This window comes from Mobula birostris, unplaced genomic scaffold (genome assembly GCF_030028105.1).
Source record: "Mobula birostris isolate sMobBir1 unplaced genomic scaffold, sMobBir1.hap1 scaffold_676, whole genome shotgun sequence".
Classification (NCBI taxonomy): Eukaryota; Metazoa; Chordata; class Chondrichthyes; order Myliobatiformes; family Myliobatidae; genus Mobula; species Mobula birostris.
Window position 1 is genome coordinate 136079 of NW_027278395.1, and position 15627 is coordinate 151705.

General features: G+C 40.6%; 1 long non-coding RNA gene across 1 annotated transcript in view; it reads left to right on the forward strand.

The window, feature by feature from the left end:
• The first annotated feature begins 339 nt into the window (after window positions 1-339).
• The window catches only part of LOC140193653 (uncharacterized), a 41219-nt gene continuing 25931 nt past the window's right edge, over window positions 340-15627 (forward strand). Inside the window, exon 1 of the long non-coding RNA XR_011884909.1 lies at window positions 340-404. This is a non-coding gene — a long non-coding RNA (uncharacterized lncRNA). The remainder of the gene's footprint in view (window positions 405-15627) is intronic.

Genomic DNA, 15627 nt, shown 5'->3' on the forward strand with positions numbered 1-15627 from the left:
TTGTTGTAAAGGGTAAAGGTTTTTTTGTATTACAGGGTGAGCTACTGAATGCAGGAAACTCAGGGTCCAGCCTGCTTTTCGGAGCATAGTATTTATAGTATGTGGCTGATCTGGTTCTATTTCTGGTCAATAGTAACCTGCAATGTTAAAGGGCAGGATGTTTTTATTTGCTTTACAAAGACTCAGTAGTGAGCGGGAGGAGCAAAATTGAATTCTAAAAGAACTGTATTTAAATTTCAAGATAGATTTTTTTCATGCAGCACATGAAGGGAGTCAGGCTGTCAGGGAGAAGCCATTTTGAAGCAGCTATTGTGAAGGTGGCTGTTGTGAGACTGAAGTGCTGTGTTTAAGATGTAATTGCTGAGGCTTTGTCTTGCGAGGAGGCTTCATAGTGACAATGTAAGGTAAGATAGCACATGTTCTTTTTGCTTTCCTTTGTCACTTGGATGGTTTTGAGCTTACAGAGCAGTTGCATGCTCCTCCTTCTAGTTATGGGACATCATGGTAAAAAGTGACCTTGATGACTATACCTGTTGGAGGTGTGTCCAGCTTTAGTGCCTGACTTACTGCATCAACAGCTGTATTTGCATTCAGGGGCAGTTGTGATGATAAGAACATTGTAGACAGGAGCTTTAGAGTTTTAATGATTATAAATTTGATTTGGTTTGGATCCAGGAACAGTTAATGAGAATGTGGGGAGAATAAAATTGGTTAGAATTAGACCAGTGTAAAAGTGGGTATCTGATTGTCAGTGCAAACTTGAATGGATGGAAGATCTATTTCTGTGCAATATTTTCTAGGGCTCCTCCCACATCCAGAAGGTGTTGAGTTGTTAAAGGAATTGACCACTATAAATTGCCCCTGGAGTGTGGGTGAGTGGTAGAATCCAGGGTCAATTGATACAAATTCTGGAGAATAATAATAGGATTAGTTTTGGCGGCTGTCTAATGGTCAACCCAGACGTAGTTGACCAAAGTGCTAATCAACTGGCTGGAGTGTTTACTGACATTTTTAACCCCTCAACTCGACTGTCTGAGTTACACACCTGGTTCAACAGGCTTCAGGTGTACCAGTGCCCAAGAGGAAGGTGGTAACACTTACTGTACCTCCACTGTGGTGAAGCGCTTTGAGAGTTTGGTCATGAGACATATCAACTCCTGCCTGTGGAGTGACGTTAATCCACTCCAATTTGCCTACTGTCACAACAGGTCAACAGCAGATGCCATTTCACTCAGCTTTGGAACATTTGGACAGCTGAGATGTATATATTTGTGACTACAGCTCAGCCAGCATTCAACACTATCATCCCCTCAAAACTAATCACTAAGCTCCAATGGCTAGGCCTCGATACTTCCTGGTGTAACTGGATCCTCAGTTTCACAGTTGCTGACCCTAATCAATATGGTCTGGCAGCCACATCTCCTCCACAGTCACCAGCAGCACACGTGCCCTGCATCAGTGTGGTTAGCTGCCTGCTTTACTCACCTCACACTTATGACTGTGAGGCTAAGCACAGCTCCAATGCCATATTGACGTTTGCTGATGACAGCACTGCCATTGCCCAAATCAAATGTGGTGACGAATTAGCAGAAAAGAAGGAGATTGAAAATCCAGTTGATTGATACGACCATAACAACCACTCACTCAATGTCAGCAAAGCTAAACAGCTGATTATTGACTTCAGGAGGAAGAAACTGGAGATCTTTAACCAATTCTCAACAGGGGATCGGAGGTGGAGAGGGTCAGTAGCTTTAAATTCCTTGTTATCATCATATCAGAGGATTTGTTCTGGGACCAGCACAAATTAAATTCCTTAGAAGTTAGCACAGCTTCAGCATATAATGTAAAACTTTGACAAGCATCCTATAGATACACAGTGGAGAACATCCAGACTGGTTACACCATGGTCTGGTATGGAAACAACTGTGCCCAAGAGCAGAAAAGCTTACAAAAAGTAGTGGATATGGCCCAGTCCATCAAAGGCAAATCCCTCCCCATTACTGAGCACATCTACAAGGACTGTTGCCACTAGAATGCAGCATCCATCATTAAGGACCTCCACCTTCCAGCCCATACTCTCTTCTCTCTGCTGCCTTTGGGAAGGAGGTGCAAGGGCCTTAGGTCACACATGCAATAGTTCAATTCAATGAACTGCAATGACCTTCCGAACACCTCCTCAAGTTTTCCCTCCCACTTTTACAGCTGCCCAACCAAAAATTTCAGTCTTCACTCCTCTCATCATCCTCAACTCACTGTTCTTACTATTCAACTCCTTCCAACTACTTCCACTTTCCCATCCACAAATTCAAATACAATTGTAGCCTCCCATCCACAAATTCGAGTCTCCCTCTGCTCAAAGGTCAAAGTTAATTTATTATTGGGGTATGTATATTTTAACGTATACTGCATTGATTTTCAGTTACTTGCAGGCACTTACAAGAGAACACAAATAAAATAGAATGTTACAATAGCACCTTGCCCTCTAGATTCCTACCACCTCATCTAGCAACTTCTGCATTCCCCAAACTTCACCTACTTGTTCCAGACACTCTTATTCCCAATTCAGCCATTTCTATGGCTGCTCAAGTCTAGCCTGCACTTGGTTCAATCTTCTGTCTACCACCTAGAGCTTGCCCACACCTGCCCCAACCCAACCATGTGCTCCAGCCTCCCTTCCCTCTGCTCCAGGCTCCCCCAGAATGCTTTGTCTTCTATCCACTCTAGCCTCACTTATGCAAGCAGAATCTTTAGAATTTAGACTATGGTGACTAAAGAGGTTCAGAACTGTGGGGTTGAATTTAATCTTACAGCTAAATTCTCATCTCGTTGTTCTAAATATCAGTGATAAAAAGCAGCACTGAAGTCTCCCATGTAATTGAGTCATGAGGTAGAATGGGTTAATTGAAGTCAGGCGATGAGTGCTTTAGCTAGAAATGTAAATCCATGGTCCCAGCTGAACATACAATCTCACATCTTGTGTGTCTTAACGACGGAAGGGACATGAGATCTAATGTTCATAATAGTTCAGTAAATGCTATAGATGTAACTTCAGTTTTGAACATTCTGGCTGGAGTGAGAGCGTGGGATGTCATGGGGGATGAAACATTAGGGAGTGCTTATTTTCCTATGTTTATAAGCTTGGGAATGGATTTATATAGGGGACAAGAGGTCACTTTTAGGAAGTGGAATTTTGGTAAAGCAAATTGGGAGAGCTTTGTGTATGTGATGAACGTCTAATAGGGCTGAATATTGAAGATGATGTGGATTTCTGCAAAGAAAGGTTATGTCACATTATTCATTAAACTGCAGTGGAAGTGATTCCTATTATAAAGGGCATTGATAGGAGAAAGGCTGTACCATGGTGGACTGAGGAGTGTGCAGAGGCAATTAGGGAGAGAAATCAGGTATTTCAGAAAGTTAAGAAGTATCACTCTCCGAGTGACCTAATTAAGTATAAAAGGGCACAGGCCCTAATGAGAATAGTAGTGAAGACTGTGTAAAAGGTTTACTGGAGATCATATTGTGATAGTATCGCAAGGGGTATTAAACTTGGAGATGTTTGGGAAATGATTAAAAAATGGTGGGGAGATGGGATTCATAGGGCTAATAACATTCCAGTATTGATTTAAGAAGGTGATACGATTGTTATTGAAACAGAGAAGGTTGAGTTACTGGATCAGTCATTTGCTGTAATTCATAATCAAAATAATTTAAGTGAAGAGGCTAAACAATGTAGGGATAAGGTTCTATGTGAATACCCTGATGTGTTGGAAGCCAGCTGTAGCATTGATAGTATTAGTGACGTACAGTTTTCTTTGTCTGAATTTACGAAAGCTATTAATAGTACAAGTCAAACAACTCCAGGAAAGGATGATGTCAGATATTGTATGTTTAAACATATGGTTGACAACTCTGTTAAAATAATATTAAAATTTCTGAATCATATTTGGAGTTTAGGTGATCTTCCCTCCTCATGGAAAATAGCAATAGTAGTGCCTATTCTAAAACCTGGAAAACCCCCATCGGATCCTTCTAGTTATAGACCAATATCACTAACATCCCACTTGTGTAAATTTATGGAACATATGGTAATAGAGCAGTTGAAATCTATTTTGGAAAAAAGAGGTGATAGTGTTTTATCAGAGCGGATTTCCGAAGGGTAGAATGACATTAGATTCAGTTTTATGTTTGGAAGATGATATTAAGAAAGTACAGGGAAATAAAGAAGTTGTAAAGGCAGCATTTTTTGATATAGAAAAAGCATATGATATGTTATGGAGGGAGGGTATTTGATTAAATTATGGAAATTAGGAGTGGGGGGAAGGCTATAGAATTTTTTTCTGAGTTTCTTATTTGGACAGTCTATGCAGGTAAGGGTAAGAAAGGTATATTCAGGCTTCTATGAGATAGAGAATAGGACCCCACAGGGCAGTATTTGCCACCCTTTATTGTTTAATATTATGATTAATGCTATTTTCTCCAACATAGGCACTGGGATGGATAAATCACTTTTTGCAGATGATGGAGCTTTATGGATCAGAGGAAAATTTTCAGTTTAACTGTATGTAGGATGTAATTAGCAATTAATAAGGTCGCAGAGTGGGCAAGTAGATGGGGTTTTAAGCTTTCAGTAGCTAAAACACAAGTTACATGTTTTATGAAGAGAATCAATAGACCTGCACTCAATTTGAAATTATATAGTCAATCTCTTGAGGAGGTGTTAGTGGTAAGATTTCTTGGCATGTGGCTGCATAATAAGCTGACATGGAAGCACCATATCAGTAAGATAATTGACAAAAGACTGTGTGGCTAGGCATAGCTCAAATACCATTTATAAACTTGTGGACGTTACAACCATTGTTGGCAGAATCTCAGGTGGTGACAAGAGGGCGTACAGGAGTGAGATATGCCAACTAGTGGAGTGGTGACGCAGCAACAACCTGGCACGCAACGTCAGTAAGACGGAAGAGCTGATTGTGGACTCCAGGAAGGGTAAGACGAAGGAACACCTACCAATCCTCATAGAGGGATCAGAAGTGGAGAGAGTGAGCAGCTTCAAGTTCCTGAGTGTCAAGATCTCTGAGGATCTAACCCAGTCCCAGCATACTGATGCAATTATAAAGAAGACAAGACAGCAGCTGTACTTCACTAGGAGTTTGAAGAGATATGGCATGTCAACAAATACACTCAAAAACCTCTATAGATGTACCATGGAGAGCATTCTGACAGGCTGCATCACTGTCTGGTATGGAGGGGCTACTGCACAGGACTGAAAGAAGCTGCAGAGGGTTGTAAATTTAGTCAGCTCCATCTTGGGCACTAGCCTACAAAGTATCCAGGACATCTTTAGTACCCAGCTGTCTCAGAAAGGCAGCGTCCATTATTAAGGACCTCCAGCACCCAGGACATGCCCTTTTCTCAAACCTTCTGCATAATCACTCAAAGCGTTAAACTGCATGTGCATGTAATGAGAGCTGTATAACTCATCTCCTTCTACCTTAAGCCACGAACTTATCAATCACCCCTCGTATTTGTCTAATTGGATTGGTACTTGATTATGGCTGTGTGGCTTATGGATCAGCTTCATCTTCAAATTGTTTGGATGTGATACAAGCTCAGGCTTTAAGACTGTGTTGTGGTGCAGTAAGGTCATCTCCTGTTTCAGCTTTACTGATTGAAATGGGACAGATACCCTTATAGTCGTGGAGGATGAAGTTGTTGTTAACATACTGGGCTAATTTGAGGGGGCAGAGGAATGACCACCCTGTTAAAAGTGTGTTGGAAGAGTGTCAAGAACATCACAAGAAGAGTGTTTTTAGTTTTGGGTGGCTGGGGTTCTCATCATGCTAGGAATATGGGTTGGCTGGATTATGTAATTTCTCCCACTATAGCTTTTTTGGTAACCCCAATATGGATTTTTCCAATGACTTTAGTTGATTTTAGGTTGCATGATTTAATGAAATCCAAGGATCCTGATATTCCCGAGAGTCTGTTGGTTCATCAGTATGTTAAGGAGAATTATTGTGATATGTTAGCAATTCTTATTGATGGATCAAAAGATAATTTAATGGGGAATGTTGGTGTGGCTGTTTTTGTGCCTGAATTTCAGGTAACAATAAAGAAATGTCTTACTAGCTACCTATCAGTGCACATTGCAGAACTGGTTGCCATCATTTTGTGCTTACAGTAGGTGGAGAAAGTCTGTCCTTGCAAAGTTATAATTTGTTCAGACTCATTTTCAGTTTTGACTAGTCTTAAAACAGATCATTCTAGTAGTAGGTCTGATTTACTGCTGGAAGCTCTTCAAACTTTATTTTGTATTCAAAGTACTGGTCTACCTGTCCTCTTCTTATGGGTTCCTGCACATAGAAGTGTTGAGAGGATGAATGGGTTGATTGTTTGGCCAAAAAAGGCTGCTAAAATTTCATCTGTGGATATAGACCTTCCACTTAGCAAATCAGAAGCTAAGGGTTGGTGGGGCTAAGAATTCAGGGATTATGGCAAGACTTGTAGGATAATGGGCATAAGAGGAGACACCTTTACAGAATATATAAAACTGCAGAATTGATGGGAGAAGGGGTAAGACAAGAAGGGAAGGAATTATATTGACGACTTAGAATTGGGCATAGTATGCTAAATTATTGGAAAGCATCACTCTGGGCTGTGTATGTGCTGCCATCATTATGAAGCAGTTGAACACATTCTTTTACAAGGTTGAAGGAAGCAAGTTCCGGCTGCATTACTAGCTTTGAGAGTTGAAAGTTTTCATTTAAAAGCTTCACTAAGTTATGGGAGTGACTTAAAATCACAGTATTGTCTTTTATTATTTAAAATCTATGGGGCTTTTTGGGGTCATTTAGTTTTCAGTTGGTAAAGAACTAGTAGGGGTTTTATTTCCCAACTCCCTACACTACACTTCAGCCCAGCTGGTGATGGTAATGCACCTTGAAGTTGGACTGCCAACTGCCATTAAAGGTCAGAAGAAGAAAAACATGCAATCTATTTTTAGCACAGAATCTTGTGAGTGCAAAGTTCATGAACTGGGAACTTCATTGAGTAAAGGATCTTGGTGAAGTGGAGAGAAAGAGACAGAATAAAATAATTTGATTAAGTATTTTGAAAGACAGGCATAGCATGTTTTGCAGCTGCATTTGGGGGGTATTCATGGAAGCAAATAGGATCCTGAGGAACCACATCTGCGTCTCAATACAGTAAATTCTTATTGTGATATTTATTGTAATTTATAGTCTATTTTATGTCTTGCATTGTATTGCTGCAAAAACAACAGATTTAATAAAACAGGTCAGTGGGAATAAATCTGATTTTGATAAGGATCGCAAGGTTTAGGAAACTGTAAATTTAGTCAGTATGGTGAAAAGAAATATATTTAAGGTTTAGGAAGCTGAAATCAGATAGGAACCTTGAGAAATGTAAAAGAGGAAGAATTCAAGCAGCTAAAAGAAACACGGAATGTCCCTGATGAGAAATGAACAATTAGTCTGAAATCAGCAAGAAGGAAAAATCCGGGAACTTAAGATTGGGCAGGAGATCATGCTTAACAAACCTATTGTGATGATTTTTTTATCGAGAAAAATAGCTAAAGGCAAGCTAGTTGATGCAATATATTTGGACTCTCAGAATGCCTTTCGTAGACACCGCACAGAAGATTATAACACAAACTCCAAGCATACGTTATCAGGATTGTGAATTAATGATTGGTTAATGAACAGAAAGTAAAGTGTAGGCTCAAATCAGTTGTTTTTGGGTTGGGAGGCTATTACAGATTGGGTACTGCAAGGATCTAAGCTGGAGCCCCACTGTGCCCAACTGTATTAACAATTTGAATAAAAGGAAATCAAGCATTTATGCTTATGATACTAAACTAGGTGTGAGAAGGATGAATAGAATTGTCAATGGAACATAGCCAGACTATGTTAAGGATGTTGAACACGGAATATTAATTGAAAAGTATGAGGTCATCCCCTTAGATAGAATAAATTAAAAGAATATTTTTAAATGAATTGAAATATGTAACTATTCAGGGTGTCCTTGTTTTCAACTCACTCAAAGATAACACATAGGTTCAGTAAGCAATTAAGAAGATAAATATTATGATAACCATAATTGCAGAGTATTTAATTACAAGAACAGAAATGCTGTTGTTCAGATGGTTCAAGGCTGTGTGGAGAGCCAGTGAGATTGCGTCTACTGAAGGCCTATGGTGGCATAGGCAGATTGCAACAGCTCCAGGTTCTTGCTTAGGTAGGAGCTGATTCTGGCCATGATCAACCTCTCAAAGCATTTCATCACAGCAGATGTGAGAGCAACTGCTGATAGTCGTTGGGGCAGCTCACTCTGTTCTTCTTGGGCACCACTATGATTGATGCCCTTTTTAGGCAGGTCAGAACCTCCAGCTGCAGCAATGAGAGACTGAAGATATCTATGAATACTCTAGCCAGCTGATTGGCACAGGTCTTCAGCGTCTGACCAAGTACTGATGCCTTGCAAAGGTTCACCTTCTTGAAAGCTGTTCTGTCATTGGCCTATGAGATAGAGACCACAGGTTGCCAAATGCTGCAATATTCGCAGGGCCGTAGTTTTATTCTCCCTTTCAGAGTGTTCATAAAAGGCATTGCGCTCATTTGGGAGTGAAGCATCACAACCATTTATGGTGTTAAGTTTTGCGTTGCAGCAAGAAATGGCCTGTAAACCCTGCCTGAGCTGATGTGGATCTCATTCTATCTCTAACTTCACTTGAACATTCCTTTTTGCTCTTGAGTTAGCCTTTCATAGGTTGTACCTGACCTTCTTGGAGAGCTCTGGATCGCTGATCTTGAACACATAGAGCTATCTCTCAGCTGACTACAGATTGCAAGATTGAACAATCTAGCTATTCTCCTCTAAGCTCTTTCATTAACAAGGCATTTACACCCAGAAACCTGCTGCTCACTGGATTTTTTTTATTTTTTTGCTTTTTGTACCATTCTCTGTAAAGTTTAGAGATTGTTGTGAGAAAATCCCAGGAGAACAGCAGTTTCTGAGATACTCTAACCACCCACCTGGCACCAACAAACATTTCACAGTCCAAGTCACTTAGATCACATTTCTTCTCCATTCTGATGTTTGGTCTGAATAACAGCTGAAGCTCTTGAGCAGGTCTGTAAGCTTTAATGTATTGAGTTGCTGCCACATGATTGGCTGATTAGATATTTGCATTAACAAGCAGGTGTACAGGGGTACCTAATAAAGTGGCCACTGAGTGTATATCAGTTTTCCAAATTTGCATTAAAAATGTCTTTAGTAGTTACAAATTTTGTCATCTAAAACATCACAATAGATAAAATTGGTGCACAAATCCTGCTTGATAAGCACGATCAGTGAGATGTGATAAAGTCTAACAAAACCACAAGTTAAATGATGTTGAGTATTTACAATCCAATAGTGTTGAATTAGTGACAATCCGAATGGAATATTTTGTTCAGTTTGACAAGTAACAGGAAACAACTTGGCAAAAAGAATCAGCTTTGCACAAGAATGAAAACACAGCTCAAAAGTGCACAGTGAGTAACCAAGTATGCACACTATCTAGACTTTAAAATAATCTTTTTGTCGTTGAAAGTTTATGATTGGAAGTCAATGTTGACACAAATGATTAGGGTCAGAGCTCTTTCAATCAACCGGAAAATTATACATAAATAATGACTTGTGATGGACTTGCATTGCAGTAGTTAAATGAAATTTCCTAGTGCTAGTTTCCTCAGTCTTGTTTCACTTTTCCGGCTGCTGAATACTACTTTTCCTTGATAAATATCTTTGAACTGATCCAGTGCATGAGGGCCAGCTCCATTCTTCTCCAGAGAGCAAGCAGACTGCCTGAAGGACTTGACATGTTAACAATGGTAATGATCAAATTGGTGTAGAAACAGAAAAACAATTAAACGTGCAGCCAATGATCAAATTTAGGTAGGAAATTAACTTAATAACTGTAATGATCGTATTATCTACATTTACAATTATCTAGCACTAATAAATGAATGAATTCTCTTACATAATAATGACAGTGAAGTAACTCATCAGTAGTTGGAGCAAGACCCCCTACCCATGAATATCACCGGATTTATGGCAGCAATTTTGTAATTTATACTTTCACCCCACGTTGCCAGCTGCAAACTTAGGCAACAGCTCCTTTATCAAAAAAGAGCGTGATCATTTCTACACAACCTACATGAAATACGTTCGAACAACTAAAGTGCATACAAATAAATTTCACTCTAGATCAGTGATGCAATCTAGACAGTTCTGCTGATGTGTGCAAAATCAATGTAAGAACATTTTAATGTGCAGAAAAGCAGAGAGTTACTATCCCATGCAGGAGTATACTTTGAGCCTCTGCATGCTGCATCAGGCTGTAATACCGGGTGGAAGAGCTATTACCTACATCTTGAATGTGAATGAGCATTGAGAACCAGGCATACCTTGTGTCATGAGTTTTGACATATTGTTGCACTAGCTAGTCTTTACGTTGAATACTGACTACGTTCAGTGCAAAATGTTTTATTAGTGTACTCATGTCAGTAAGTCATACTTTTAATTCACTTCTGTTTGGATACTGCACAATATTATAATAAATTTTCAACAGCTAGTAAGTTTAAAGCAGTGCAGGAAATGGAAGTCCTGGTCAGAATTCTCAAAATGTGCTGGGCCTGAAACGTTAATGCTTTCTTTCCACAGATACTGTCTCACCTGCTAATACTTTTCAGCTTTTTTTTCTGTTCCTATCTCAGATTTCCAGCATCTGCAGTCTTCTGAATTTTACTTGCAGATAACAGGAGATAGAAGGCTGTTAGTGGCAATATCTCCATTAGAAAAAAGGGATTGTTCACAGTGTACCCTAGTAAATTCATCGCTGTATTCTTAATGAAAAGATATTCTGATAATTTGTTTATTATTCCATATGATACAGCAGATAATTTTGCAATTACTTTAAAAATGTTATAAAATTGCAAAGCCCTTGGAAAAAACAACACGGAGCATTTTAAATAAATGATTCTGTTGCAGGTTTCCTCCTGTAATTATCAGCTCTTTGCCAAGCAGGCACAACATCTTGGCTGTCAGCTTTTAAATAGTATTATTGCAGAGTTAATTTTCTTTGGACAGATGAATAAATATTGGCCACTAGCTGAGTTGAACACTGAATGTTGAACATCAATGTACTCCTGACTTTGCAGTAGGTTTTGGAACGGTGCTCTGAAGTGAGTCCTCATTGACTTTGAATAGTGGCCTGGGATAATATGTTATCAGCTAAACCTCTGCTGCTTGGTTTCCTCTTATTGTGTCCTCTGAGTGACCATTTCCTACTCATGTCCTTAAGCAGAGAACAAATAATGAAGATTGGAATTGACGTCCAAGTTAACTCTATGTTAGTCACCTCCGCAAATGAAGTTCTAAATTTGTTTCAAAGGCACAAAAGATGAAACAGTGTTTTGTTCTCTTTTTTTTCGTGAAACAGATTTTGCTGAAGTTACAAGGAAAAGGTACTTTGATTGTAATATTTTCTTTGGACGATTTGCAGTTAGAGAAAACATAACAGATTTGCAGGTGAAGTGTTTCCTCGCCTAGAAGGACTGCTTAGGGCCCTGAATGGAGGTAAGGGAGGACGTGAATGGTCATGTGTAGCATTTCTGTCGCTTGCAGGAATATGTGGCAGGAGGGAGATTAGTGGGGAGGAACAATTTGACAAAAGAATCATGGAGGGAGTGATCCCTGCATTGATTCCCTTGTCCCTTGAAGTAAAATCATTGACTTTCACAGAAGCTGCTTAAACTGCTACCTACTCCCAGCTTTTCCTATTTTTATTTGGTGTATACTCACTGTGATCAGATTTAATAGAATCTCCCATGATCCTGGACTTCCTGTCAGATCGCCAGCAGGTTGTAAGAGTGGACTCCCTCACCTCCAACCCTCTGACTCTCAACACAGGAGCCCTTCAGGACTGTGTACTGAGTCCCCTCCTTTACTCTCTGTGTACTCATGATTGTGTCACCACCCACAGCTCCAATCTGTTAATTAAATTTGCCAACGACACTACATTGATTGGCCTTACTTCAAACAATAACAAGGTGGCCTACAGGGAAGAAGTCATCTCTCTAACACAGTGGTGTCAAGAAAACAACCTCTCCCTCAATGCGCCAAAACAAAGGAGCTGATTGTGGATTACAGGAAGAATGGAGACAGGCAAACCCCTATTGACATCAATGGATCTGGTGTTGAGAGGGCAAACAGCTTCAAGTTCCTCGGCATCCACATCACCAAGGACCTCACATGGTCTGTACAACAGCGCCTCTTTCACCTGACAGTTGAGGAAGTTTGGTATGGGCCCCCAAATCCTAAGAATTTTCTACAGGGACACAATTGAGAGCATCCTGACTGGCTACATCACTGCCTGGTATGGAAACTGTACCTGCCTTAATCACAGGGCTCTGCAGAGAGTGGTGGGGACAGCCCAGTGCATCTGTAGTTGTGAACTTCCCATGATTCAGGACATTTACAAAGACAGGTGTGTAAAAAGGGTCTGAACAATCATTAGGGACCCGAGTCATTCCAACCAGAATCTATTCCAGCTGCTACCATCCGGGAAGCGGTACCGCAGCATAAAAGCCAGGACCAACAGGTGCCAGGACAGCTTCTTCCACCAGGCCAACAGACTGATTGACTCACACAGATTTGAGTTTGCTCGATATTACATTGACTGTTCTATTTATTATAATTATTATAAATTACTGTGATTGGACATTGCACATTTGGATGGAGATGTAACGAAGATTTTTACTCCTCATTTATGTAAAGGATGTAAGAAATAAAGTCAATTCAATTATCAGAGGTTAGGCTCAATGGATCTTTGCTCTGAGGAGGACATACCACCATTTCCTCAATTATGTCCAAAATATTTCGCAGGGCTTTATCACTGAAATGTGTGTATTATCACAGCTTCAGTTTATCCTTAAGCTGGGTATTGTCTCCATCAGTGTTGAAATTTTCACATTCTAAACTGCACTGAATTGCTAATGTGTTACTTCCACTGGTTAAATGTTTATTAGAATGGTCTATGGGTGTTTTGGTAGTATCATTGCAGTTATGAACATATTAACTTTCTTTATTGCACCTCATCTGATCTCTGTAAATTAACGATTTTTTATCAACTAACATGCAACCTGTACTGTAAAGACTTTCAATTCTGATGTATTTGGAATTAAAATATTCTAAAGCTAAATATTGGATGATGAATGAGATGATGCTTCGAAAATCAAACTTTATATTTAAATTATTTAGAAAAATTGTTTGATTTAATACACCTCACAGCATATTGCATGTTGAAATATTTCTACACGTTATTCAGTAACACTTAACCAATATGCAAGGAACAGATTTGGGAATTGATTGACGGCTTCATTGAAAATATTGTAACATTATTAAGCAATTCTCAGTAAAGTGGAGTTAACAGACAAGCAAATGACAGTAGAACTCTGCATTAGTATTTAGACATATGCATAAAGTTCCTGTAACTGCAAAATGCAACTTTTAATATTGCATGGGTGAGAGAGACTAGTTTCTTGAAATGTTAAACTGTTGCTGCACGTTTCTTGAAATGTTAAAGAGATTCTTTAATATCAACCCAAAAACTAGATTGAACTGAACTGAATATACCTGCACTCTTCTGATTTTGTTTTATATTCTGTATTTTTCATTCTTTTTTGGCTGTTTGCTGAGTTTGGTTTTTCTTTTGCACATGGGGCGGGGGGTAGGGGCTTGATGTTTTTCTTTGAATGGATTCCATTTTTTTTTGTGCCTGTCTGTGGGAAGATGAATCTTAGGGTTGTATACTGCATACATACGATGATAATAAGTGGACTTTGAACTCTGAACTTTTGAACTTGAAACCTCCGTCATCACTGGATCAAAATTGCTTTACATTAACACAATAATGGTGGAATAACTCAATCTTGATCCCCTATCATCCAGGCTATGCTCTCTTCTCTCTACTCCCATCAGGCAGGAGGTGCAACAGCCTTAGGTCCCACACTACCAGGTTCAGGACCAGTTATTATCAAACAGCCATCAGACTCCTGAACCAGTGGATAACTTTACTCACTCACCTCAATAATGAGCTAACTCCACAGCCTTTAGGCCAACTTGCAAGGACTCCACAATTCATATTCTCAGAATTATTTATTTCCATGTTTTTATTTATTATTTCATGACTTACCCTCTTTTGCACATCAGAGGTTTGTCAGTCTTTGTAATGTATAGCTTTTCATAAATTCTATCGTATTTCTTTATTTTGCCTGCAGGAAAATGAATCTCAAGGTAGCACGTGGTGACATATACATGCTTTGTGTCACAGTAGGGGAGCATTGGGAGCAAGGGTGGACCCAAATGCAAGACACATCTTGTGAGGTTAATTAAATTGAGTTTATTGTTTGATACCAGGAGAGCAAATAAGAAGCAGAAATAGCGAACTGGACAAGGACTCAGGACTACGACTAGGCTGGGACAATGGTCTGGGCTGGGACTCAGAATTGGATCCCAGAACTAGAGGCGACATGAAGAGGCTAGGGTATGGACTCCAAGCCAGAGACTGGGCAAGGACCCAGTACCTGGGTCTTGCCTGGGGCTCGGACCCCAGAACAAGGCATGGACATGACATGGGCTAGGGAGAGGAGGAACATGGAAAAACAGAACCTTGGTCTCCAGGGAGCAGGTACATGGAACCATGGACACATACACAGAACACAGAGTCGGGACCCCTCCTTGGGTACATGACATAGGACCGGGAGTCACACACAGAACAGAGAGCCGGGACCCCTCCTTGGGTACAGAACATAGGGCCGGGACTCATGACCCCCTGCGGGGCAATGACAAGACCGCCAGACTTACCCCACGGAGGCGAGGACAAGACAAGACAAACACGAAAGAACACCAGACAGTACCTATCTAGCTCCGGCGATAGAACTAGACCGAGGTGCAGGCGAGGGCGCAGGTGAGGGCTAGAGGCAAGAGGGGCAGAGAAGGGATTCAGACAGGGGGTAGGACAGGAATCACAGACCGCCAGGGCCAGAACTTGACTCGGAACTTGGATGCCGCCAGGGACAGGACTTGACTCCGGACTTGGATGCCGCCAGGGCCAGGACTTGAATTGGAACTTGGATTCCGCCAGGGTCGTAATTTGACTCGGAACTTGGATCAGTTGACAGCGGTTTTTGATTCCCTCCAGTGGGTTAACTGACCGACCCACTGGGTGAGGAAACTACAGGCTCACTTTGGCGAGGTAACTTGGCAGGGTAACTCCGGTGAGGAAAGGCGAATTACCGGCACTCGCTTCAGGTGGAGACTAGGCTTGCTCCGGCCAGAGGACATTGGCACACCGTACCTTGGTGACTTTGCAAACGCTCTCGCGCCGAACGGCTGAAAGCCAGAGACTATAAACTACCGGTTAAGCCAAGAGTAAATTGCCTCTAATCACCAAGGCCGAAGGACGCGGGAAAACAGGGAACCAAAGGGAAACAGGGAGTCAACGGTCCGGATCGTAACATAAAAAAGTAAATTTAAAGAGACCCCGATCTGGACCAT